This window comes from Rhinolophus ferrumequinum, chromosome 6, assembly GCF_004115265.2.
Source record: "Rhinolophus ferrumequinum isolate MPI-CBG mRhiFer1 chromosome 6, mRhiFer1_v1.p, whole genome shotgun sequence".
Classification (NCBI taxonomy): domain Eukaryota; kingdom Metazoa; phylum Chordata; class Mammalia; order Chiroptera; family Rhinolophidae; genus Rhinolophus; species Rhinolophus ferrumequinum.
This window is the reverse complement of record NC_046289.1, coordinates 21921921-21949473: the sequence shown is the minus strand read 5'-3', so window position 1 is coordinate 21949473 and position 27553 is coordinate 21921921. Positions and strand designations below refer to the sequence as shown.

Here is a 27553-nt window from a genome sequence, read left to right as displayed (position 1 = left end):
AAGCTGTGTTCCAAGATCTTTGAAATGTCTGGTGAGGGCACATTTGCCATTGATCTTGCATTCTGCCACCATCCACCCCACTATAGTCTCATCCTTCATAAACAGTGTCAGAAAATAATTTATGAACAACACTCTCCATTGTCTTTGTCATATATTCTTATAGGTAAGCGGTGACTATACCTGCAGGCTGTCCCAAGGGGGCAGGAATGCAGATAGGCATCTGATCGCTGCTGAGCTCCTTCCCAAAAATATGGGCCATAAATCTTGCTATTTGAATAAAATGAATTCCGTCCCAAGTGGCAATCATTTCATTTTGCTTCCAAACGTTGTGCACAAACAGAAGAACTCTATGCAGCAAGCCACTTCTCCCTTGGGTAGGGAACCCCACACACATGTCTGTCTGACCCTAAAACTTCCCATGTGTTTGGAGTAGAGAAGACCCCAAGATGCAAGGGCCACACCTACGGAGGCTCTGGGGATTGTCCTCATTCTCATGCTCTTATTTCAGATTGATCGGGGTGATAATGGCCTGGGGTCTCAAGGTTAACTGGTGCCCTGAAATTAAATTTTAATAAACATCCTCAGACAGGATGCTCTTTACAGCCTATGGGCAACCCCAAAGTGCTCCCCGAGTTTCAGAAGGCTTAGTGAGACACCATACCAGCCTGCCTGCATCCGGAAAGCACACAAGGATAATCTTCATCTTAGCCAACTAAATACATGAAAATTGGATTATCACAGAATTTCAATTTGGAGGTGGTAATTTATTTGGCCAACTACATCTTCATTTCAACAACAATAACATTGCTTTTATGTAATAAAGTGCTTTGCAGGTAATAAAGTACATCCACAAAATTAAAATTTCATTCCACGAGTCTCTCAACAGCCATGTAAGCTAGCTGGAGCAAAAATGATTAAACCCATTTTTCTTATGAGGAAACTGAGGTTCAGAGATTTGCTGCATGTCAATTTGCAAGCCTTGCCTACGCTCTAATTAAATATGATTTAAGATGCAAAAATCCCATTGATACTTACATTTTCTGGAATATGTCACTTGCATAAAGGAAACAGGTATATAACCCACTCCCTCAGAATAAGAGACCTGTATGATCTCTCTTTATGTAAGATATTTATGTAAAACTACAAAAATAAAGTACTCCTGCAGCACATTAATCAAATGCTCTCAAACACTCTGCAGTTTGTGGTGCTGAAAAGTGTGTGTGGGATTGGGGGCAGTGATGCTTACTCATCACCCAAACCCACATGTCTACCAAACCCCAAGGTAGAAACAGCAGGTCTGAATGCCACCCTCTGGGTGACAGGTAACCCTGGCGATCTCCCTGATGATTGATGCCTCCGGTTGGAAAGAGCCTCCTTTGGAGCTTTCAGGCTGTGAAAGAATGAATGTGATCGTTCACCAATTAGCTCTGGTTTCCAGGAAGTGCTCAGGCAATCCTGGTCGGGAGGTCTGCGCCTGTGGACCAGTGTGCAGTTTAGCAGAGGTGGTGGCAGCAAGATTAATTGGCCCTTTTGTCTCAGAGCATGCAGAAGGCGGAGGGAGGGAGAAAGAGGGCTATAGGGAGGGAAAAGAGGAGGAAGGTAGAGGGCAGAGGGGAGAAGAGGGAAAAGGAGACAGAGAAGAAAAGGGGGGCTGAGAGAGTGCACACTCATCTGACTCATCTCTGTCTATGTCTTCATGATGGAGGGAGGTAGGAGGCACAGGGGGAGATCAGCTTTCTCTCCTGAGAGCCCTGCAATGCCAGGTGTCCAGGATGGAAGGGAAAGAAGCAGAAGGTTGATATCTCAATTAGAGGAGGAAGGAGGTGAGACCAGGAGATGAGGTCACTGCCATGCCCTTGGCTGTTTGTAGGACTCTTGGATATGTTGCTATGGTCATAGAGCATCAGGCAACACAGACCCCATATCCCTGAGCCCCCTGCCTCTATTCATCCCAGCCCCCAACCCATTCCAGCAGACATGGCCCAGGGCCCAAGAAGGACACAGTGCAGTATGATGAAAAAAGCACGAGCTTTTGACATGAGCTTTTGTAGCTTTTGTGTCTGCTGATCTGGGCTTGAATCCGTTTTCCCATTGCTGTGTGATCTTGAGCAAGTTCCTTAGCCTCTCTGAGCCTCAATTTCCCTGTCCATTTAATGCAGATTTTATCTACAACTTGTAGAATTTGTCATGAATTTTAAATGACAAAGATACCAACTCAATAGCACCCGCCCTTTCTACTGAAATAGTCCACCAGCTACCAGCTACCAAATAATCCTGCTGGTTGCATAGAACTTATTGCCTCTATGATGATTGGGTTGGTATATTTATTTATTTGTTTAGTGCCTCTTTGATTGATAGACTATAACCCCCCCACAGGCAGGGACTTATCTGTCAGCTTTGTTTCTAGACCCAGTCCAGAGCTTGGCACATAGTGGGTGCTCAATAAATATTAGAATAAATAAGAAACAGTCTGGGGGAGGGCAAAGGGGAATGAGGGAACTATTTGGGGTCTGGAAATCTATACCTTGATTTTGATGGTAGTTACATGACCATGTTTGTCAAAATTATAGAACTGTACCTCTCAAACGGGTGGATGTTGCTATATATAAATTATACTTCAATATCTGACCTTTCAAAAATAGGCTAGAGGGAGCAGTGGATAAAAGGAATTCAACTAAATAAAGATTCATATTTACTAACATCCATTATGTGCCAGGCCAACAGGGGGCCAGGTGCCTTTTTATTGGTTATTTCATTTAACCGTTATAACAGTCCGGCTAATGGAAGTCTGACTCTACTTATTTTATAGAGGGGGGAAATGGAGGCCCCCAGCGGTTATGAGATTGACCAAGATCGCAGAGCTTGTTGGCAGTAGAAATAAAATCCAGGTCACTTGCTTCTAGTGCCCAAGCCTCATGCAATGCAGTTCCTTCCGTGTCTCTCACATATCAACCTCACACTGACATAGAAATAAAGAGACCATTATTCTTATGGAGAGGTAACGTATTCTGTTGGTGATGGTCTCTTACACTTTAGCATGAATTAGCCAGTGAGAACCTTTTCTCAGTGAAGCGGGATGTAGAGAGAATGGCTTTTTTTGCTAGAGACCAGGAGTGGGGTGGGACAGGGAGTAGAGTTAATATAAACAGGCCGACAAAAGTGTCAGATGAGACCAGAGAATAAGGAGCCAAAAGAAAGGGTTCACAGAGCAGTCAGAGGACAGGCTCTGGGGCCAGACGCTCTGGGTTCAGATTTCAGGTCCACCAGTCACTCATTGTGTGACCTTGAGCAAATTGGTCAACCTCTCTGTGTCTCGGGTTCCTGATTTGTAAAACAGGGTTAATTATAGTTCCCACCTCATGGTGTTGTTACATAGATTAACAAGATAACATCTGTAAAGCACTTAGAATAGTGGCTGGCCTTGTAAGTATTAAATAAGTGATAACTATTGTAATTAATTAAGATTAGGTTCTATGACATGTGCAGAAACTCCAAGAAAACACTGATTTAAACTAAGATGGAATTTTATTACACTCTCACGTTAAAGAAGTTTCAGGTCGCCAGTCCAGGGCTGGCGTGGCGGCTCCATGACCATGTGGGACCCAGACTCTTTCTATCTTGTGCCATCGTCCTGAGCATGTTGCCACATGGTCTAGAATGGTTGCTCCTGTCCCAGGTATCATATACATTTTCCAGCCAGCAAGAAGGAGAAAAGGAGAAAGGACATGCCTCTCTCTCTTTAAGGACATTTCTTGGAAGTTGCTTGCAACACATCCGATTACCTCTCATTGGCCAGAATGTGGTCACATGGCCACATCTAGCTGTAGGTAGCTATGCAACCAGCTAAAATTTATGAGCTGTATGGATAAAAAGGAAAATTAATTTGGGGGACAACCTTGGAGTTCTTTCTTCTACTATGGAAAACTTTAGACACATTCAAGTTATTACCTCCCAGATCTCAGGACAGGAGCAGGATTTTCCTGGAACTTCCAGTCTCTCTGAGATTCCAGGTCCTTGTTGATCAAATGGGACTAATACCCCTGCCCTTTTCCACTCTCCCACTAACGCTTGCCTTCCTCCAGGCATTTCACCTCACACAAACAGACCCAGAAACGGCAGCTCCCACAAGCCAAAGCCTTGACCTCGAATGAACATGGACAGTGAGCTCCACAGACAGCTGTGGTCAGTGTCCCAGACCATATGGCCAGCTCAGCAAGCTCAAAATCTGGCCTTGGATGAAAGAGAAAGGGGAGACAGAAATGATGCACTTTAAATATTTTTATTTTCGAAAACCACATGAATAACCTGTTTTGTAAGAATATACAAAAAAAAATTTTAATTAAAAATAAAGCAGAAATCCTTAAATCCTAAACCCAGAATAATCATCATTAACATTTTGTGTCTTTCAAACTTTTATCCATTCAGATTTTTCCCCCCTTAATTACAAATTTGCTCTCACATCTTTATCCTCTTTTCTAGCCAACATTTAAAATTCTGCGATCGGCAATCTTTCCATGAGGATAAATATGTTTCCCCAAAATTGTTTTTAATGGACAGCTGTATGTCCCTTTACAGAAAGGGACACGGTTTAGTAGGGATGCACCACAATTCGGCTTTGACCTTGGTATCTTGTCAAAATGTGCTCTTTGGCTTCATCTTCAGCCTTGGTCTTTGAAACGTTGAATAGCCACGTTCAGACTTGAGCGTTATTTCTAGGTTCCCGGGACTTGTGTATGATCCATGATCCTGTCTTATTAATACATAACCTTTGCATCCAAGAAGCATAATAGTCTCCATTATACACACATGGCATGTCAGCTGGATTTACTGGTAATAATCACTTTCAAACATAGATAACCTTCTAGATATAACTTGTAATAAATATCTTCTTTCTTGCTCTATTTGTTGAAATTCTATCAGTGAGTTAAATATCAAATGTCCATAATGAATCACAAAAGTAAAATATTGTATCTCTCGTAATGATAAACATCGCCTCTTAATGTATGAAAATAATTTTTAAGAGCTTTCAAGTGTTTAAACATAGAAGGAAATCTTGATAGCTGATACAAATATTGAGGAAGTATGTCAGCCAGATACTTTTAGAAGATATTTTTTGAAGCAACAACAATAAAACAGTCAAATAATAATATAAAGCAGAATAATAGAGACTGGATTATATCATAGTTCTAATCTTTGTAGAATTGTTTGGGATACTAGCATTCTTAACACTAAACAAAATACTGTAGTCAATTTTTAGTTACTTTATTCTACTTAGGCCATGAGGCTTTAATAAAAAGCCCTACTTGTAATTCTTGGCAACTTGTAGAGATAAACTAAAAACGGAATGACAGCCAACCTCCTAATTTCGTGAGGAGGAAAACCTCTGGTATGTTGTAGCAATTGTAGTGTAGCAATATCCATGGTAAACCATATTTGACCCACCCTGGGAAGGAATATAAAAAATATGAAGGAAAGAAGAAATTGTTAGAAAAAGTGAGGATTATACTTTGTACCATCATTAGTCGAAAGTATACATCAATTTATTAACTCAAATGTGTGTAATATATAGCACAGGAGCAAGCTAGCTATTGCTCAGTGTACTAGGAAAATATTTTTCTTGCCTTATAATGTTAAACTCTTAAGCACTGACAATGAAGTTTATTAATGATGAAATTATCATCACAACAATCTCTGATAAAATTTTCAATGTACCCTTTTCTCAAAGACATTCGCTCCCTGAGGTGATATCAGGTATTGACCTAGACTTCAGCTGAATACCAATCTTAACACTTGGCCATCTGGCAGCCAGCCAAAGTGTGTACTGAGTGCATCTCTAACTTTAGATTATTTCCAGTTTCTCACTATTATTAGCAACATTGCAACGAACGTCCTAGCACAAACAACTCTATGGGGCTCTATGATTATTTCCTTGGCTGATTTCCTAGAGGTGGAGTAGCTGGGTCAAAAGGATCCTTATTGCCAAAGTACCCTTCAGAAAGTTTGTACCAGATTCCCTCCCATCTGAGGAGTAGAGGAGGGTAAGTTTGTATCCTGGCTCCTCATCAGCTCTGGCACCCGCATCTTCAGCCTCCCACAGTGATTGGCAGTTGGATGGTGGAGAGCAGCTTTCTTCAGACAGCTCCAAACTCTCCAGGATCCCATCGCTGTGATCATAGCTAAAATGTATTTTGTATTTATCTTGTTTCCAGCATTGTGGTGGACCCTTTAGGTACTTCTTGCATTTTAATCTTCACAATGATGGTACAAAGTAAACATTACTGGTCTCATTTTATAGAAGAGAAAATGAGCTCAGGGTTGAGTGGCCCTGTTCCTAACCCCAGTGGCCTGGCCAAGCAACAGTCTACAAGCCTTTTCCTGCAGATAAACGAAACCTGTAAGGTCCAATCCCCATGACTCCAGCTCTTCAGACCCTTGCGGGATAAAGGGGTCCTCAAGCCCTCCTAGCCTGCATTCATTTCTGACCAGGGCTTGATGGTGGAAGAAAGGTGAAAGGCAGTGGGTTCTACTGAACCCCTCTGCTTTAGGCTTGGCTCTGTGCTAGGCACTTAATACGCATCCATGTTTATCACTTCTCAGTGGTTTCTAAAGGAAACTACACCGGAGCCTCTAACAGCACCAGGAACAAGTCAAGATTGTTGGCCATTGAGTCCGCCACCATAGCAAGTTGATAGTTGGCCACTTGGGGGGATGGGTAAGTAGTGACCACATGTTAAGGATTTTATATACATTATCTCATGGAGTTCTCAAACTGCCAGGTGAGATATTTTCCCCATCTTACCAGAGAGGAGCCAGAGGCTTAGGGAAATATTCAAGAGCTCACAGCTAGTACATGGTGAGGGACCGGAAGCATCCGGGATTGATAGACATACTTTCTCTGGTCCAGACAGGCAGATAAGCCCTAATTCATTTCTATGTTGTACCCACAGTGCACAGTGTGGAACCTGGCCCAGAGTAGATGCTCAGGACATGTGTACAGAGTAGAAGAAAGAATGAATGGACTCTGCAGGGGCCTGGGTAGTGAAACTATGGGAAACAGAGGACTACCCTCTATTTGAGCCAGGGACTCCCAGACAGGAAAGAAGAGGGCAGGACTTGAGCTCCCATGGTGGCAGGGACCCTGTCATCCTTTTATTCTCTCAGGCAAGTGAAGATGCTTCTAGGGCTACCCTGTACAGTTGTTCAGGCTCTGCACTTTACACTTCCAGGGGGCATTGTTTTCACAGTTGAGTCACCATAGATTTGGATGGTTATTATGACAATTACCCAGTAGATGGCAGTGAAGCATCTTGGGTTGGGGAGCTTTGTTCTGTGCAAATGCCCTGTTTGGACTGTATGTCGCGCTGGGTGCCTCTGTCGGCCAGCCCTCCAATCTACTGAGAGGTTGCCTGACACCCGTTCCCAGCCTTGACCCACCTCCTCTTCACTTCAGGGCTTTACAAACTACACCCAGGGCCTTAGTGTTGATCTGGGGACTTCAAAGGCAAGAGCCATTAGAGCAAGAAATCCCCAACTGCGTTCTTTGTTCCAAAGAATGTAATGTTTGTGATCAGAAGCACTGGGTTCAAGTCCCAGCTGCTGCATTTCCTAGTGAGTGGTCTTGGGCAAGTGACCTTGCAGTTCTGGAACGTAGCTTTCTCTTCTGGAAAAAGTGCAGTAATACTGCCCTTGAGGTTGTGAAGAACAAACGTTACCCTGAATGTGGCTGTGCATCCCTAGTTGTAAAGCATCATTGCCTAGGAGTATCCTGCATTAATAAAGTGCAGGGCTCTCCCAGGTGACCCCAGGAGAATATGCTGCACTATTAGGGCAGGGGTGTGCTGCAGACCACGTGACTCCAGTTTTGTCAGCCCGCACCCCACTCATCTTCTCCTAGAAGATCTCTCTCCTGGTCTCCACCACCACTCCATTCCCGAGGGAGTGCGTTAGCCCCCTTCAATCTCTGCTCCAAACTCCTTAGTACAGTACAGTCAGTTGGCCAGTCAACAAGTATTTATTGAGCATTTACTATGTGAGGGACACTGAGTCAGTCTCTACCTTCTATCTGCTCACAGTCCCATGGGGGCAATAAAGTTAGCATAGTCACCATCTTGTTTCTGAGTCTTCGGATCTCATCCTATTCCTATGGGACTCTAAGGACAAAGACGCCTTGGCCAGTCCCTGCCTTCTTCATTCCCAGGTCACTTAATGACTGGACACTATCTCTGGCCCACATCACTGTAAGTACCTTCCAAGGTCCAGACCAAGAGGGGCTTAGCTGGGGTCTTCCCTGCTCCTCTCCTACTGGGGGAAGCCCAGGTTAGTGAAGCAGAGAACAAACTCACTATGGGGATGACCTAGAATTTGATTTGGCTCTGAAGGGACAAATAACCCAATAATGATAGTGGCTTAAATAAGGTAGACATGCATTGCTCTCTCATGTAAATGAAGTCCAGAGGCAGACAGTCCAGAGCTAATGTGGTCACTCTACAGTGTCAGGAAGGCCCCAAGTTCTTTCCGGTGCCCTGTCATGTGATCCTTGAGGTGCAGGCATTGGCATCATAGCGGAGGTGGCAGTTCAAGGACGGCAAAACCCTTCATCATATCAGGACCCGGGCTCCTTCTGTGTCGTTTTCCTACCATTCTTACCATGCAGCTTCTACCTCATGGCTCAAAATGGCTGCCAAGCTTCAGCCTTCAGGTCAACATTCCACCAGCGTGAAGCAGGAAAGAAGGCTGAACAAGGGCACAGCATCTCTGCCTAAAGACAGTCCCTGGAAGTTACTCATGAGACTTCCATGTATCTCTCATTGTCTAGAACTTAGTCATATGACCATATCTAGAAACTAAGAAGGCTGGGAAATGAGTCTTTATTCCAGGTAGGCCCAATTTCTGGGGAAGAAAAGGAGAGTGGTTATTGAGGAACCGTGAGAATTCTCTACCACATCTTGCCTCTGACGTACCTTCTCCGGCCTACCAGGGTTACCTCTACCTAGCAGTCTCCTTGGCATAAATTAACCAGGACAACAACCCAATAACCGTAAGATCACAGAACAAGAATTATACAAAGATGAGCTGCTTTCCTCTCTGTGTAGAAATGACACCTGTGTTTGGCTGTGATAATCATCGTTGCCACCATTCAGTACTGTGACCCCCACCCCCATGCTCTCAGCTGCCACGGTCCTGACTCTGCTTGTCCAGCTATAGCATCTTCTCCACTACCCCTGACACAAACCCCTGTACACCCAATGCTGCCCCGTCATCCCTTTCTAGAATGGAATCTGGCTGAAGTGACTGTGAGGCGAGCCGTGAGGGGAGGCCTGTGACAGCGGCTGCCGCACAGCCGGAGCAGGCAGCGGTTGCCTTGGTGAGTTGGGCAAAGAGGCTTCTAGGAAGCTGCTAACTGTATTTTCCTGAGCCACCACTGCCTTCTATTTCTTGCTTAGGTGATACCTTTTGGGGGCTGAGACCCCTCAGTCCCACCTTGTCTCTCCTCCCCCACTTTAAAAATACCCGCTTCCCTGATCATTCCCTGTTCCTATAAGAAGCGGGTCTCTGGCCCTCGGCACCCTAGGATGTGGATGAGAGATCAGATATTGACATTTTTTTCCCTGTACCCTCACTCCACCCCTGTGCCTTAGGTACTTCATCCTCATTTGACAGATGAAGCCACCGAGCCTGAGACCTGCTAGGCCATTGGCTCTGGTCTCCCCGCTCATAGGTGGCAGCTCTGAGACTAGAAATAGCTCTCTGTCTTGAAAGCCCACAACACCTTCATGAGTTACCCATCCTAGGTAGGATTCTGATGGCAGAATTTCAAGCATGCTGCCAGATGGCAGAGGAGACATTTGGGGCAGCCCACTTCTGGAACAGGGCTAAAGGACAGAAAATGTTTGCAGCACTGACTGTACCCCTGCTTCCAGCATTTCAGGGATATGCTTGGAACAGGGAGAGAAAATATGACCTTGATGGTTGTGTTAGCAATAAGCCACATAACTGGCCTGTGATTTGGGCAGACACTTGAGAAAAAAAGGCTGTTCCCCTGCCCTGTCTGCCCCACGCTCCCTGATCTCCAGGGACACTGGCTCTATCCTCACTGCCATCTCTCCAAGCCCAGAAAAAATCGTTTCTCTACTTAGCAAGGGAGGCCTCATCTGCCTTGCCTTCAGTTCCCCCATTGCACCCCTTGGCTTCTCCCTCCCCATTCCTCAGTCCCAGGCTGCTAGATCTGGGAACTCCCCAGAGGGTCCTATAATCAGAGGGGTGCCTTCTCCCCTCTGCAAGGCCAGCTCCCCCAAGAGTCATGCATCTGGAAGCCTGTCTGGGCAGCTTGCTTCCCTCCCCTCACAGCTCTGTTCAGCAACTAGGACGGGGAGAAGGGGAGAAGAGGTGAGGACTGGAAGGGCAGCTAGGGGTTAAGGCTCTCAGCCCACATCCTGGAACAGGGCTTGGGGATCAGAGGCTGGATGTTCGGAAGTTTTATATGCATAAGCTTGCTCCTACGTGCAAACACTCACTCATCCACATGCCAGCATGCTTGTACTCACGTACTGAAACGTTCATCAATACACGCGCGCATAGACACACATGCACACTTACTCACACACACATTTTCCTTAGTCCAAAGTCTTCTAAAGCATTACACTCTTATGGTTCAGAGTCGGAGCTCTGAAGTCAGACAGATGCTTTTCCACACTGCAATATAGTATTGACACAGTGATTTCTCCTTTCAGAAGGTAGTCTATGCGATTAGAAACATACCAAGGTGCAATAAGCGCAGGTCCACGTCCTCCTGAGCGCCCAGTCTCTTGTTCCCTCCCAAGGGCAACCCTTGTCACCACTTCCCTACATCTCCTTCCAGACATTGTCTGCAGATGGCAGCCTCCATCCCAGCATGTGCCTGTGCCTACACACAAACACACACATACACACACACACACACACACACACACGCACACACCCAGTAACCCACTGGCACACAGCTCTGTGCCATTTGGGCCATCTGCAGTGCTGGGTGCGTGTGTACCAAGCTCCAGGCTGCTGGGAGGTTGCCTGACACCCTTTCCTAGCCCGACTGCTGTCCCTGGCACTGCTCACATTCACATTCATAAGCACACAGAGCACGTCCATCTTTTGGCCTTTTTAATAGTGACCTGGTCGCATCAGATGGACCTTGATTTATTTAATGTGCCCCACTGAGTGAGCACGGATTGTTTCAGCTGCTTGTTTTACTTTATTTGCTGCCACCTATGGCTCTCTAGTGAGTGCCTGTATACTTTAGCCCACGTGGGCGTGCACATCTGTCAGAACTGAGTATAAAGAAGTGACCTGGCCCAGTTATTTGGCCTTTTGTACCTTACTTTCTGAATCTATAGATGACAGCAATGAAAGCACTGACCTCAAAGGGGAGGATGATAGGAAATCGTGCATGTTGAGCCCCAGTACTGTGCCTGGCACACAGAAACCAGCAATGTTAGCTCCCGAGGGGAGAAGCGCGGGAATGGGGTGAGTGAGGGCCCATGCTGCCTGGCAGGAGGCTGCCCAGCAACCCTGCTCAAGGCCACTAAGGGTGGATCACAGGGGTCTCAGCCTAGGAAGTCCCCTGACCGTGTGATGGGGTCAGAGAGATCTGTGCCTCTGACCGACTAGTGTGGGTGCCACTGGGCGGAGAAGCAGGGAGTAAAAGAAGGGGAGTAAGGGGCCCAGCAGCTGCAAAGGAGCCAGAGTGAGTTGCAGGCCTGGCTTTCCTGCTGAGTCATTCTCACTGGAGCTCTGAAGTAGGTGGGCAGCCCTGCTGTGTGTGTGTGTGTGTGTGTGTGTGTGTGTGCGCGCGCGTATGTGTGAGAGAGAGAGACAGAGACAGAGCGGGAGATGCCTACACACACACACACACACACACACACACACACACACACACACACACACACACACCTCCCAGCTTAAGGAAAAGGAGCCCCTCCCAGCAGAGAGAGGCTTTGTTCTCCATAAAATGTAAAAGCCATGGAAACAAAAGAAAGGCTGCTTCCACCGCCCCTGTCCCCAGCTGCCATTTCTCCAACGCTTTCTCTGTCCTCACTCCATTTCCACCAGCCTGCTCCTCTGTCCAGCCCCTAACATGCCTCTAGGGCCACCAACCATTTTGGACGGCCCAGGGTGACAGACAGTCCCAGGAATAAGTCACTCTACTTGCCCATCTCCATTCTCCTCCTCCTCCTGCACCTGCCCCCTGGTCTTGTTCCTCTGTGAATCACCCCGATTTGGCCCTTCTGGAGCCATAGAAGCTTCCTGGCTCTGAGGTGGTGTTTTGATGTAACAAACTTTTATGAGACTCATCAGGTGCTGCGTGTGGTGCACCGAGGTGGGTGAGGCTGGGTCCCTGTGCCCGAAGGGGTTTCTACTGAGGGGGTGGGTGGGGCAATAGGGAGGCTGAGGGTGGAACTGGTTGGGTGCTGGGCCCACACAGGGTGGGGCTGCCTGCACGTGGCAGAGGTCTGGATGGGCTAGAGTCGCAGAGGGCAGGCTGCGTGGAGGACAGAATGCTTCCTTCCATTAAAAGTCACCTTTTGTCTTAGAATAAAATTCCAACACCTGACTGTTGTCTAACACCTGGCTCTCTACCCTTCTGGACATATTTCTATTCATATGGATCCGGTTTATGGAAAAGTCTGAATTTGACAGGATTCAAACCGGTAATGTCTTTGCTTTGTTTCTAATCACAGCCTACAGCCGAGCTAGAAGGTCACATCTCTTCTTCAAACCCTGAATAACATTCCTGGCAGATTCCTAGTTTTCTGAAAAGATTTCCCTTTTTTCTTTCTTTCAATTTTTGAGAATCCAGGTTAGTATAGTCCAATTTAAAAGTTAAACATAAAAAAAATAAAATTAAAATAAATAAATAAATAAATAAATAAATAAATAAATAAATAAAAGTTAAACATCATATGCAAATATAGGGTGTTTCCCCTTTCCTCCCAGTGCCAAGCAAGGTTAGAAATGGGGGACAGGGTGTCTTCTCTCTCCCTCCCCCATCAGAGTGCTTTCACCTCCAGGGTTTGAACTAGGGGTGTGAGGGGGGAATGAGAGCTGGAGGGGAGCAGCCAGAGCTCTTGTTCTCTTGGCCAACACTGCCTGTGATCAGGGCCTTATGGGGGGCAGGCTTCCAAGTGGGGTGAGTGGTGAAATTCTCTGGGGATAGGGCTTCCCCAGCTAGACTTTTCCCAACACACCCTGGCAACTTGAGCCCCAGAGACACACGGCTATAATTCCTCCCCAGCTACGTCCCCACAGTTCACCTGAGCCACAGGAAACTCCTGCACCCTTACCTGGACCAATGGGCACATGCAGGCCATCTCCACTGCCCCGGGCTCTGCACCATCTCCGATCTCCACTCCTGTTGGCCTGTCAGCAGATAACCAACTAAGTCCCCCCCCTCACCGGCCCCTCACTCTGTGCTGTAAGTCTCTAGCAGCCCTCCCTCCACTTCCAGAAAGTAGTGGGGGGTGGGGGTGAGGGGACCAGGGCACAGCTGCCCTAGCCTGGGAGACTGCACCTTATGCTCAGGGTCAAATGTTCTGCTATCTTGAAATTCTTCCCAATTTTTGAACAAGGGGTTACTCGTTTTCATTTTCCACTGGCCCCTAAAAATTTTGTCCCACCTGGGATCGACAATTCTGAGCATCCTCCCCTGCTTGTAGGAAGGAGAGGAGGGATGATGGTACTATTTAGAGTAACAGGGCTGGTTCTGGACCCTGAAAATACCCCAGGAAGTGCCATACTCTATAGTGATTTCCACCTCTTTTTAGAGTAAGGGATGTCCAACACTCCATTTTCCTCCAAATCTGCTCTTGAGCCCTTCTAGCGAATTCTCTTTTCAGTTATACTTTTCAACTTCAGAATTTCTATTTGGTTCCTTTTTATAATTTCTATCTCTTTACTGCTATTCTCTATTTGGTGAGATAGCATTCTCATGGTTTTTCTTTAGCACTTTAAGCGTATTTGAAATGGTTAATTTAAAATCTTTTTAAGGAAGTCCAATATCTATGCTTCCTCAGGGACAATTTCTTTTAATCACCTCTTTTTCTGTATGGGGTCCATACTTTCTTGTTTCTTTTCATGCCTCACAATTTTTGACTATTAGATTAATTTTTGACTAGACATTTTGACTATTATAATGTGGCATGTCTGCAAATCAGATTCTTCCTCTCTCCAGGGTTTGTTGTTGCTGCTTGTTGTAGTAGTTGTTTATTTGTTTCATGTCTTTTCTGAACTAATTTTGTAAAAGCTGTACTTTTTGTTATATGTGTCCCCTGAAGTCTCTATCCCATTAGGTTTGTGGTCAGCTAATGATTTCATAGAGATTTCTTTAAATATCTAGAACAACAACATAAAAATGATCTCTCAGTCTTTGCAGATGGGCTCTGTGTTTGTGTTGGGGCGTGCCTTCAAGACTGGGGCTCAGCCCGGCAGTTTATAACCCTGCCTTAAGCTTCACTTTCTGATTGCCCCGAGGAAAGGCCAGCCAGAGGAGAGAGGTTCGAGCACACCATACAGGAACAGCAGTCAATACACTACAGTGCATGCTACAGCCTGAATGAGTTTTCAAAATAGAATGTTGAAGAAAAGAAGCCCAACATGAAGTATATATAGACTCCGATTCCGAGAAGGTCCACTTAAAAAAACAGACCAAACCAAACTCTATTGATTAGGGATGGTAAAATGATACAGTTAAGGAAAAAAGAATTACCACTAGGGTCAGGATAGGGTTGTCTCTGGGTGGGGGGGCAGGTAGAGGAGGAAGGGGTGTGATTGGGAAACACAGGGAAATGTCTGGCGATAACGTTCTATTTCTTGAGTTGGGTAGTGGTTACACAAGTGTTTGCTTTACGATTATTATAAATATGATTGTTTCATAAATACTTTCCTGTATGTGTATTATATTTCACAAAGTGAAGAGAATTTATAAAACAAAGAAGGGGTTCATTACTGAAAATGGATGCCAACTCCTGTTGGAATGACTGCAACAAAGCTGCTTTCAAACACCTGGCTAGACAGGAAATCCTCAGACCAGAAGAAACCCAGTAGGAAAGCCATATTTCTATCCCATGAGAAATGCTCGGTGGTGGTGGTAGTGGGGTCTTTAACCTCAATAAAATATCAATACAAGGGCCCAAGTATTCTTTAATGACCTATTCCTGCACGGCATCAGCCAGGCTGAAGACAGAACGGAGGTCAGGCTCTGTAGGCTTCAAACCAGTAGACCTGTCCGGAAATGTTACTTGGGTAAATTCTGCATGGGAAACCCTCCCTCTCAAATGTCTTCAGCGGTCCAACACAACAGTGGAGCTTCCTTTGTGATGTCATCAGCATCTGCCTCTGACCTAACCAATCAGAATTTTTCAATTCCGATAACTGGTGGTGGCTGTTGGTGGTGGTGGACAATGATTTCCCACCAGTCACGAATTTCTCCTCATCCAGGAGAGAAGTACTAGTAACAGAGGCTTCTGCTAGCTGACAGCATCTACCTGGTGCGGTCTTGGTGAGTGGGGCCCCAGCCTGAGGCCAGGGGTAAGGGGAGACAGGGAGGCCAGGGCTGTGCCAGTAGAGGGGAGGCCTAAATTCTCCACCATGGAGGACCAAGCAACCAGAGGGACCTGACTTCTGCACTCTGGCCCACCGACGTGATGAATGTTAGCTTCTGAAGAGGGCTCAGTGCTCTATTCTGCACCTAAGCCTGAGGTCTGTCCTCTCTTGAAATCTAGAGCCACATGTCTGGTTAAACAGAGACAACTTGAAAATAGTTTTCCATTTTAATACATTGCTCCCCTACTTCTGTACAGGAAACCAAAGTCCCTTGTGTTTGGAAAGGCAGATTAGGATGTGTGACAGAAGCCCAAGCTCCCCAAATTGACCCACTTTCTTGGAGAATCTTGATTTGGCTTTTGGGGATAGGGGGTACCCTAGAGTATCTGAATTGTCACTTATTGTGTGAATAATAATATGGTTCTGCTTTGAAAATACCGTCCTTCTCAGTACATAAGTTTACATTCTGGATCCTATAGCAAAATCTGTGGCGTCTCATGCCCACCGCCCCAGGTCCCCCAGCCCTACCTAGTCTCTACCTAGCACTCTCACCCAGGTCCATGATGAAGATACTAGTGGAGCTCTCCTCTCTTGAAGCCTAAATTCACTGGAGTTGAGAAACAGGCGGTGAGCACACCTAGCTGACTCTTTCCTGAGGCTTCCACGTTTTCCCTCTCATTCTGAGTTTTCCTGAACATCTCATCTGGGCAGTGCAGGAAGGCCACGTACAGTTGTGTAGATTGTGTACAGTTGTGTTTGTTTCAAGCAATTATAATAAGTTCTGTAATGAGCATCCATGGGCATGTAGGTCTTTTTGAGCTCAGGGGAGAGTTTCTGATGAAATGATTTCTAGACAACAGAGGCGAGGTCCCAGGGCCACTGTGGGCTCGTAACACTCTCAGCAGTGAGAGCGGCACCCCTGCAGCTCTTCCCTGGAATGGCCCAGAACCTCAGGCAATTTCATTGATCAATATTCCAAATCAGCTAGTGGGCCCCTGTTAGGCTCTGGCCTCCACACTAACACAGATTTCACCGTCACAGCCATTAAGAAGTGTTTATTGAGTCAGGGCTCTGTGCTGGATATTAGGAATAAAAAGGAAAAGGAGATACCAGTTGACCTTCACAGTCCTTATAATCTAGCAGGACAGAAGGTAAATATCAATGGATCGAAATCTCTGCTTTCTGACCCTTGAGGAAAGATATCATTTTGGATGTCTGAGTTTTTTAGATGCTGAAGGTTTTTACCCTGAAGCATCAAGTTTTATTTCATGCTCACCATTTTTGATCAAAAATACTTTCTAAATGTATCATAGAATCACTTTCCTTTTAAAATAAAATATTTAATCAGAACATTATATTTCTCATAATGATTCAGCATGTTTCCATGAGCATATTTCCAACATTACCTTGTCATACAAGGGTGTTCCCAAGGCCTCTTGGAGTGACTCTGAACTAAATGGCCCCAAACTTCTGAGTTTGTTTTACTGTTCTGTTGCCTTTGCGGTCTACTTTTCTGATTTCACTGTGTTTGCCTTTTTCATGTCCTTTCTCCTTCCAGTATGTTCCTGCTCATCTGCTGTGGGCTTGAAAATCAAGAGACTAGGTTTATCAGTGATGAGGTTATTGGTTCGGCTGTTGTCACAGAGACCAGTGGTCAGCAGTGCAACACTCTTCTCCTCCAGGTCAGTGTGAAACTCAGGTTCTTAATGTCTTGTTGATTGTCCAGCCCTCGGGTGCTGTCTTTTTCAGCTTCATCAAAGCTGCCCCCCACCTCCATCCCTATGTCCACAGTCCAGTCTGCACAGGGGAAAAGAGGAATGGCGAGAATGCAGCTTCTTTTTAAGAATGTGGCCCAGAAGTGAAATCACTTCCACTCACATCCCATTGGCTAGAACTTAGTGTATTAGTCACAGCCACTGTATGAGGTAGGTAATTAATCTCAGTGTGGTTAAATAACTAGTCCAAGGTCACACAGCTAGGAAGAGGCAGAGCCCAGATTTGAACGAAGGTTCAACTGGATCCAAAGGCCATGCTCTTTCCACTTAACACAAGAAACAGTTAGTACCCCCATACATAGGATCGTTAGTCCTTCTACCCTGGGGTCAGACACCAGCTCTATAATGAGGAAGCTGAGAAAGAGGGGACAGGCAACTTTTGTCCAGGTTCTACTCTCTCCCATGAATACCATAACAACAGCAACAACAACTAATGTTTACTGAGCATCTACTTTGTATACAGTCTCTCATTTAATCCTCATGACCATACCTTGGTTGTTATTATTATTTCTCCCATTTTACATATGCAAAGAATGTAGCTCAGAGAGATTAAGTACCATATTTAGATTGCCCAGCCGGGATTCAAATCCAGACAGCTAGAGTTTTTAAACACTACTCGTATACTTATCTGGCTTATCTTTGTTCCTGCCAGCCCTTATCCTAGAAGAGAGTAGTAGAAATGTTAGGTCCAGAGGGGCCTTAGACCCCAACTAGCCCAGCCCTTTCTGTGTTCCAGATGAGAGGGAAAAACAAAGTCAGAGAGATCCGGTGAGTTATCCAAGATTGCACAGCGCACTAACAGCTGAGCCAGGGCTGGAAACCAGACCCCTGAGGCCCTATTGCCCCTGCATAATAGACATCCAAATGCCTTCCTGTCCCATGAAAGAATAAATAAACTAATGAATGGGTGAGTGAATGAAGAAATGACAGTTCTTTTTTTTTTTTAAAGATTTTATTGGGGAAGGGGAACAGGACTTTATTGGGGAACAGTGTGTACTTCCAGGACTTTTTTCTAAGTCAAGTTTTTGTCCTTTCAATCTTAGTTGTGGAGGGTGCCGTTCAGCTTCAAGTTGTTGTCCTTTCAGTCTTAGTTGTGGAGGGCGCAGCTCAGCTCCAGGTCCAGTTGCCGTTTTCTAGTTGCAGGGGGCACAGCCCACCAACCCTTGCGGGACTCAAGGAGTTGAACCAGCAACCTTGTGGTTGAGAGCCCACGCTCTAACCAACTGAGCCATCCAGGAACTCAGCAGCAGCTCAGCTCAAGGTGCCGTGTTCAATCTTAGTTGCAGGGGGCGCTGCCCACCATCCCTTGCGGGACTCGAGGAATCAAACTGGCAACCTTGTGGTTGAGAGCCCCCTGGCCCATGTGGGAATCCAACCGGCAGCCTTCGGAGTTAGGAGTACGGAGCTCCAACCGCCTGAGCCACCGGGCTGGCCCCAAAATGACAGTTCTTGACATAATGTGTCTAGTGGCTCACTTTGGCTTTTCATGAGGTGGCTAGGTCAGAAGAACCACAGGTGGGATGTAAAGGGTGGAAGGCAGGAACATGCCAGCGAAAGACATAACTAGGGTGTGCCAGCCTGGAGAGGGCACTGTGCTGCTGGTTATGGAGAACCAACCCGTGAAAGCATAGCTACCCTTCGACCCTCCACACAGTATCTCATGACCTTATATTCACACTGCTTCCTTTATCGGCTTCTTATCATATTGCTAACATTTCTAACAATTTCTTCCCATAATAAAGCTGTTGAGAGTCATTTTCAGAAACTGTTTAGCAACCCTCCTCTCTCGTTAGCTTTTGTGCAGTAAGTACTGGATAATATCTCCTATATAAACGTCTCTAGACACCCTCCTGAGAGTGAGAGTGGCTGTTTATTACAGCCCCTTACTACTCATACTGATCCTTGGGGGTTCAAACACTGGCACCTGCATCCGAGCTAGTCTCTAGTAGAGTAGCCAGGACTTTGATGAAACTAGAGACATGCAGGACTGTGGCCCACGGAAAATTGGAAATGACGGAACCCACTCCCTTGGGCCTCCCAGGCAGGGTTGTGGCCAATTTGTGGATATTTCCTTTGCTGGGGAAGAAGGAGGGGAAACTGGGTACCAGCCACTGGGCTGGTGCCAGGAGTGGTCCTTGGGTGGGCAGAGGGCTGCTACCTTTGGGATTGTGTTTTTTTTCTTGCTTTGGCTGGTGGGGTTGGGGAGTCGGGAAAGGGGACAGGCCTCAGAGGAGAGCTTGAGTTGGGATGAGGGCTGTAAGGTGGGCAGAGAGTAGCTAGCGAGAGAGCAGGCGAGGCCCAGAGGATCAGAGAGTGCTGGAGCGACAGCAGCAAGGGACCGGCAGCCTTGTGCGTTTGCGATGGTAATTTGCAGATGGTTCCTGGTGGCGATGAGGTCTCTGAGGCGGAGCCTGGGCCTTTGCGTCTGATAATCCGGCCTGGGTTCCCCGGCGGTTCGGAGCAGCCTTGGGGCGGGGCCAAGGTTGCCTCCAGCCGGGGAGGAGCCGGGATGCCGCTCTCGCGGTGATGCTGGGGGGAATTTGCTGACAGTCCCTTGCCAGGTGGGGCTGGCTCCACCAGGCCGGCGAGGAGGAGGACCGGCGGGCAGTCTCCTCCCAGGTATGGAGCGTATCGCCTGTCGCCGCGCCTGAGCACCTTGCTTGGGGCTGGAGCTGTGGCGCGGAGGGAGCCGATGTGGTGAGCATGCGGGTGATTTGAGCCAGGACTGACCCGGCCGGGAGAAGGAGCACAGAATCCGGGTTCTGGACAGGGAGGGGGTGGGGAAGGGCGGCTTGCTCCGTGCTTTCTCGGACCTCTGAGTGGGAGGGATGGGGGTGGGGGGACTGCGCCACACTCCTTTGCCCCGCTGGCTATCGCCCAAGCTGAACCCACGAAAGGATGAAATGAGCCCTCCACTAGGGAGCGCCGTGGCTTGGTCGACCTCGTCACTGGGTTTCGGGGAAAGGTGGGCAGGAGGTTTGCCCGGGGACCCAGGCCGCCAGCTTGACAGCCAGGTGGGAGTTGCCTCTCTGGACCACCCCCAGCCAGGGATTCCCCGGGCTGTGCCGCCCACTCAGGGGGCTGGGCTGGAAGGGGTAGCTTTGCCCCTGCAGTCTACTTCACTGTGACCAGTAATGACAGCGTCACTGCTGCGCTGCTGCTGGCTGAGGGGTCGTATTCTATGCTGGGTGGGCTGGGTTCCTGGCCCCCAGGGGCAAAGGATGCCACCTTTCCTCCTATGCTTTCAAAGGAAGCTTCTTGCCTCCATCCTTACCTTGGCTTTGAGAAAGAAACTTTGGATTTTGATGATGGACTTGGGGAAACTGAGGCCCAGGGATGCTGTGAGTTCACCAAGATCACTTAGCAGGTCCTGCAGAGCTGGCCTCTCAGGCTCTGCCTTGACGGGATGCTCTCTGGTGGGGCAGGGACTGAGCTTGCTCTCTAGACCTCTAGTCCCGTCTGGGGTGGACTCCCCACCCCAGCACCCCCTTTCCTCACCCTTGAGAAGAGGGAGTTACAACTTCCACGTGGGGCTCCAGGGAGACATGGGTATGAACATTGTAGGGATCAGAATTGTCTGGGGACAGGAGAAAATTCTCATGACAAATGCTCATCTTAGCAGAGGAAGCTATGGGCCTCTGCCATCTTTGGGTTCAGGGAGAGAACGAGAGATGGTTTCGGGGAGAGGAAGACCCAAGGGGGCAGTCCAATTCTGGGCTTCAGTCTCATGTCCCAGCCTTGATAGAAACCAAGTGGACGTTCCCAGGTCTCTGGGGGAAGGACAGGGGACAGGAGATGGACTTTCTCCTTTAATGTCCTGCATCCTCTGGAGAAGAGGCTGGGGAACTGTGTTGGCAAGTCTGCTTCTCTTAGCATCACCGTCTGTGATATATATATAACCTTATCCTTGCTCTCTCCCCAACTCCTGTCCCCAGGAGAAATGGACGACATCGGATCTGTTGCTCTTGGAGGTGAACTTTACCTGAATTCACCATGTCCTCCTTCTCTATAGGGCAGATGCCTTTCTCTGGAGGGAAACCGAGGCAGGGAGAGAGTGATATTTTAGAGCTGGAGCCAGCGAGTGTCACTGTGTAGGTGAGGAAACTGAGGCACAGAAGGTGCAGTGAGTTGTTCCAGATCTCTTACCTACACACAGGCCTTCTGACTCCCTGGCCCACCACAAGGCCCCTTCCTGTCTCCTTTTCTCCCCCACCCCCAGGTCCCCCAACCCTGGTAAGGTGAGGCTGTGAGTTCCTCCTGATGGGTGGAGGGGTGTGTCAGTGAAGGGACAGCTCTAGCACTTTCTCCTCCTTTAAGATATGTTTTCAAGTTACTTGGGAAAGAAGCAACTTGAAAAGGGGGCCAGAGTCACTCGGTCACCTTCTCATTGGTCTCCCATAGGGAATACACCATTTTTATAGGCCTCTCAGAACCAAGAGGAGCTGTCCCTCCTGCCCGGGTGCTAGCAGCTGTGACCACCAAGGAGGGGGCCCATGGCAGAGGGACTTCAGCTACCTCTCTGACAGCATCACAGGATGGGAGGTTCTGCCCAGTCCGTTATTCTGAGTGGGAGGGAGTTACCATGAGCCAGCCACATGAGTTGCTGCTTTTCAGACACACCCTCTGAGCACAGAGCCCCTGAAGCTGGCTCCTGGTGAGCACATCAGGTTTTGGCTGCATGCTGACCCCTAGTAATCACTGGGATGACCTGTGGGAGGAATGGGGTTCCAAGTACACCAGATCAGACCTGGATGCCCATGGGGTGATAGTGCAATGCCAGAAAAGGGAGAGGACTCACCATATGTCCAGCTCCTCTGGTGGGGTTCCCCGAGGTCCCCGCCAGCTCTTCCCCAGGAAGAAGGCCACTGCCCTATGGTCCCAGGTAGCTGGTGGTGTGTCCCTCCCAGCTGGCAGAGGCAGAGGCAGGCCTCAGAGAGGCCCCTGGGTCGCGGGAGGAGAACCATTGGCAGAGCATAGCACCTGGTTCTGGACCAGAGCCCCTATTGGCTGGCACTCTGCCCTCAGTTTCCCTACCTGACAGCTGGGCATGAAAACACCTTGCCAGATGGATGGGAGGGCTTTGGAAACATGTCAAGTGTTTATTACATACGGGAAGTGTTATTCCCGGAGACTCTGCTTTAGATGGAAGCCATCTGTTTCTGGCCTCCACAGAGGAACCGTGGCTGTTCCCTCTCCTAAGGATGCCTTCCAACCCCATGGCCGGTCTAGGGTCCTTCTAGGCTTGGAAGGCAGGCCGTTCCTCCCCAACCTTCTTCAAGGTGTGTTTTGGCCCCTTTGATGACTTCCTTTTCCCCCTGCTCACTGCCTATGACATTAAACCGGATTTCCGTGCCATAAAATGCTGGTGATTGGCAGTGCAGTGGACCTTCTTCTAGGCCTATATCCTCCCCAGTGACTCTCAAATCCCATGGACTCTATTGTGGTTCTTCCTGAAAAGCAGCTGGTGGAAGAACCGTGGAGATAATGGGCATAAAATGCTGGGAGCTCTTTGCACAGATTGTCCAGGGTGTGTGGAGTGGGTGGGGCATTCAGGGGCATAAGCAGCCTGGCTCTCGGAAAGGCTGTGATGAAAGTGCTTAGGGGGAGTGCTCAGCTTCGAGTGAGATCAGCAGCTTTTAGTGCACTGTTTTGCCTGATGTGGGCCTGGTGTTCTCACCTCTTCCCTGTCCTGGGAGGGCGGTGGTTTTCACAGCAGACACATCAGCACGACTGGCGTAAACCAGACTCCCATCCTTATCCATGGGTTGGCTGGTGCAACTCATGCAAAATAGGGCTATAGCGGGAGCTGAGCTGAGAACCTGGGGCCCCTGAGATGAGAATGTGGGCCGCTCATGAGGTAATGAGGTGTGATGTGTCCTTGTTCTAGATCTGTCTGCATGGCTCTGGGCCAACTGAGGGTGGCTCTTTAGAAGAGCACCTGTGGCCAGAACTCTGCATCCTGTGTTTCTCAGGCAGGGTAGGCACCCAAGCTGCCACATGCCTTCCCAGCACCCCTGGGACTGGTACTGAAACAGGCAGAGGCAGGGTAGGATGGGAGGGGATGCCCCATTGTCACCTCCTGGCGATTAGTAATGTTCCACAAGGGAACTGAAGCCTGGACCCACTTAGGAAAAAAACAGGATCCGAGTATCGTGGGCTCCCATCTTCTTCTTTCCCCACCCTCCCACCCTGCTGCATGAGCACCCTCAAGACAAGCTCGGAAGGGCTGAGCTGGCGGTGGCTACGGTTTGTAACCTCCCTGTGCCTGCAGACCCTTATTCATGCCAAGTCGAGGCCTCTGGCATCCTCAGAGGATCAGAGGCAGAGGGGCCAGGCCAGCTTCCAGCGGGAAGTCTAGCCTTGCCCTCCTTATCACTGAGTGGCCTCATCAAGGAAGGTGGCTTTCTCCCCACTCTGACTGAGTCTTCTCACAGTGGTGTCCAGCCAGAGAGACACTGGGTTTAGGCCATGGAGTGCTGGTAAAAGAGCAAGGCATCCTGAGGTCTTTGGAGACACAGATGAGCAAGATAGACCTATGGCCAGGTGGCTGAGGAGGATACTTCTGTGTGTTGGGACTTTGGTGTGGAGGCCTCATTGCCTCGGGTGTTTGAGTGGCAAGGGTTTGGTCACAGGCTGGAAATGCCACAGAGGCAACCAGACACTCATGCTGGGCCCCATAGGGGAACCAGCTATGCTTTTTTGGGGGGTCTTGGGAGCATGGAGAATAAGACACAGACAGACTGCCTGAGGGGCACTGGGGAGCTGGGTTCCCACTTGCAGCATTACCTGCTTGCTTCACCTCTGTGAGTCTTCCATTCACAACATGGCGAAATAATCCCCAGCATAGGGCCATCTGGAGGATGAATGAGAAGCAGGAAAGTACCCAGCATGTGCTTAGTGACCGGGAGTCCCCTTCTTTCTATTTGCTCGCCTCTTTACCGGCTCAGTGGCCGGGCTGTCCAGGGGTCCCTGGGCTGACTGGCCACACTTTGGTGTCAGTGGCTGACCAACAGTGTTGATTGTTTCAGGCACCATTTGAACTGAGCTGTTCCCTTCAAAAGAGCTTCTGATCCCTGAGGGCCTGGCAGAGGGGGAGGTCTTCTCGGAAGCACAGGGTGTTGGACAGGAGTGACAGGCGTGGGGGTGTGCTTCAGTACAGTAAACAAGCTGTTGCTGGGCCAGGGATCCCTGGTGTGCCCAGGAATCCCAGGACCTAGTGTGCCCGGACCTGCAAACTAGGCCAGGCTTTGGGGAGACCCTCTCAGACACCAGAAGAGCAATAGCCTGAACAGTGTCCCCGGCCTGAGGTCCTGGAGCCACTCAGGGACATCACATTCCTTCGCACTACTTTTTAATCCTCTTCACATCCCAGGGACAGACCAGGGGTGAATAGCCCACTTAGATGAGAAAGCGGAGGCTCAGAGAGGTTGTAATAGCCGCAACCACACACAAAAATGGCCGAACCCAAACTGGCCCCAGGAGGTCTGATTCCAGTGGAGTGTCCCTCCTCCCTGGAGCACATCGGCCACATTCTCAGCTCACCTGCTATTGCACTGCTGGTGGTTTTGCTGAAGTTGCTTAAGACAAAACGACTTGGAAGGGAATGTCATGCGTTTCTCCCCTTCCCCTCCACTTGGGCGGGGTGTCCAGAGCTGGGTCCTGCTGAAGGACAGCAGGGCACGGAAGGATAGGATTCACCCCACCCCCACCCCACACCCTGGGACACATGGCCTTGAGCAGAGGCAGGGGGAGGAGCTGCGGGGCGGCCAGGCTTGGCTCCACGCTTCAGGGAGGGGCTCCTTGGGACCCTGGCCCAGGAACCTCCACGGAGCAGTGGGGATAGAGGAAGCAGGACGCAATGTGCAAGCCCCTGGCCTGGTTCGCACAGCTGCAACGTGGAGGCGCAGAAGGACCCCTGTGTCTGGGAGGAAACCCAGGGAGGCAGCCCAGATCTTTTCCCAAGACAGGAGGGCAAGAGGTTGGTAGGAGCAGCCTCTCTACCCGGGCCTTACTGCAGCGGCTGAGTATCGCTGCTCTCTGCCTGCTTGTCACAGGAATCATCTTGGAGCCCAGCTCCAACCTGGTCACTTCTCACTGGCTCCCAAAGTCTGCCATCGAAGATTCGTCTCTGATTAAGCCCCAACTACCGTTTCCAGTCTGCCCTCCTGCTTCCTTCACCCTTCCCTCACACTCCGCTGTGGCTCAGAGAGCCTTCCTGCTTGGGACGGGGATGTGTCATATCACCTCATAGTTTTTACAAAGTACACACGCCCGACTTTTCTACCCTGCCCACTCTCAGCTTGGCTAAGAGGTAACTCTGGCCCCAAACATGCCGGAACTGTCTGACCCAGCTCCTCGTCCCAGCACAGTCCTGTCCTCATCCCCATCCTCGTCTATTCAGAGTCTCCCTGTTTTTCAAAACCCAATCTGAGTGCCACCTCCTCCATGAAGTTTTCCCTGATCCCAGCCAGCGGAGGTCTCACAGCCGTTAGGGCATTGTCCCATTAGAGTCTGTGTCTTCTGCTAGACAGTGAGCTTATCCTTTCATTTATCAAGTGTTTGTTGAGACCAGTCACACTCTTGCCCTCTGGTAATTCGCGGGAAAGGGGCAGGTAGACAAGCCAACAGCTAATGACAACAGCTTCAGAAATACTCCAATAATGGCGGTACAAAGCGCCAAGGGACATTTTGGCAATAGCAATTAAAGCTGCAAATGTCCATGTTTTATGACCAGCAGTTTCAAATCCAGGTGTATAATTAGAGAAACTCATCCATGTGCATAAGGAGACAATTCTAAGAGTATCTAGGGCAGCGATGTTTGAAACACACAAAAGAGGTCTCAATCTCAATGTCTACAATCACGGAGTAGACAGCTAAAAATGGGATGTAATGCAGCAGTGAAAACATACGTAACTGGGGAATTTTATGTTTTGTAAATTATACCTCAATAAAGCTGATATACATATATCAAAAACATATATCCTCGTAAATCTCAAAAATAATATGGCAAGTAAAGAAAATTGCAGAATAATAACATTAGTGAAAATTTAATTTTAATAAAAACCACAACACAATACTATCTATGACTTACAGGCAGAGACATGTTGCCGTGTTGCAGTGCCTTCCAAGTTCATACTCGTGGTGGTCTTCGCAGACCGAGAGAAGGAGCTGAGGCTCAAAGGGGAAAAGGAAGGCTTTCTAGTTTCTTAGTAACGCTTCTTTTAACAAAAAAGATCTGAAGCAAAGATGACAGAATGGTACCATTTATTAATTCTGTCGGTTTTATACTTTTAACTTTTTTGTGTTCAAAATTTTTCAAAATTGAAAAAAAAAAAAAGATGTCTGGGATGTCAGAAGAAAGGTGCCGACTTTTCCCAGGAAGTCTGGAAAACTTCCACAGATGATTTGACAGCTGGGTGTTGAAGGCAGGGTGGGAGTTGGTGGGTTTAACTGGGTGTGGGGGAGTTAGGAACGGATATGGAGGGTGTTCAAGGCCAGGAAATACGTGAGCAGGCCAGGCTCTTTGCATTTCTTAAATGTTTGTTGAATAACTTCACGTTTGTCAAGCTGCCTCTCTCCGGCTACCTTCCTCATCCTCGTCCCTGATTCCGGCTTGTCTATTTTTGGGTTGTGAACATAGTAAATAGGCTCCTGAGGAAAAAAATCATGTGTCATTTGAAGATTTTTTTTACAGTCCAGATAATCTAATAGCCAAATATATAAACTGAATGTTAAAAGTGGGAAATAGCCACTGATACAGGGAAAATAGAATTATTAGAGGATACGATGCTTGACCACATGCAAAGTCAGTTGAAAACCAGCTGAAACTGAGTTTTCTGAGAAAATATAAGTCATCAGTTTGGTACCAGAAGAATTAGAAACCCCAACAGATCAATAATCATGGAAGAAACTGAGTTTTCATAAAACTCTCCACTGAAAAAACCCAGATTTAGACAGCTTTTAATTTCCATCAGACCTTCAAGGAAGAGATAATTGCAATGTTATTTAAACTGCACCAACCGTACCAGATGATAGCGAAGGAAAGAGTCAAAATTATTCTATAAAGCCACCACACATTGATAAAGACAACACAAAAAAGAGAAAAATTACTTTCAAAAATTTTATTTATGAATATTAGTGCAAATTTTTCATGAAGAGCAACAAATAGAATCACACTGCATTATGTTAAAAAAAATGAATAC

At 47.9% G+C, this 27553-nt stretch overlaps 1 protein-coding gene across 7 annotated transcripts in view; it reads left to right on the top strand.

Moving 5' to 3' along the window:
• Positions 1-27553, top strand: part of TMEM63C (transmembrane protein 63C) — a 112230-nt gene that overhangs the window by 25502 nt on the left and 59175 nt on the right. For 5 of the 7 annotated variants that reach the window (XM_033107837.1, XM_033107835.1, XM_033107834.1 and 2 more), the window contains exon 2: positions 17135-17258. The gene's annotated coding sequence lies outside the window, so the exon portion shown is untranslated. Of the gene's footprint in view, positions 1-17134; positions 17259-19784; positions 20049-27553 lie in introns of those variants that run through there. The other 2 variants (XM_033107832.1, XM_033107833.1) reach the window with 2 other exon arrangements.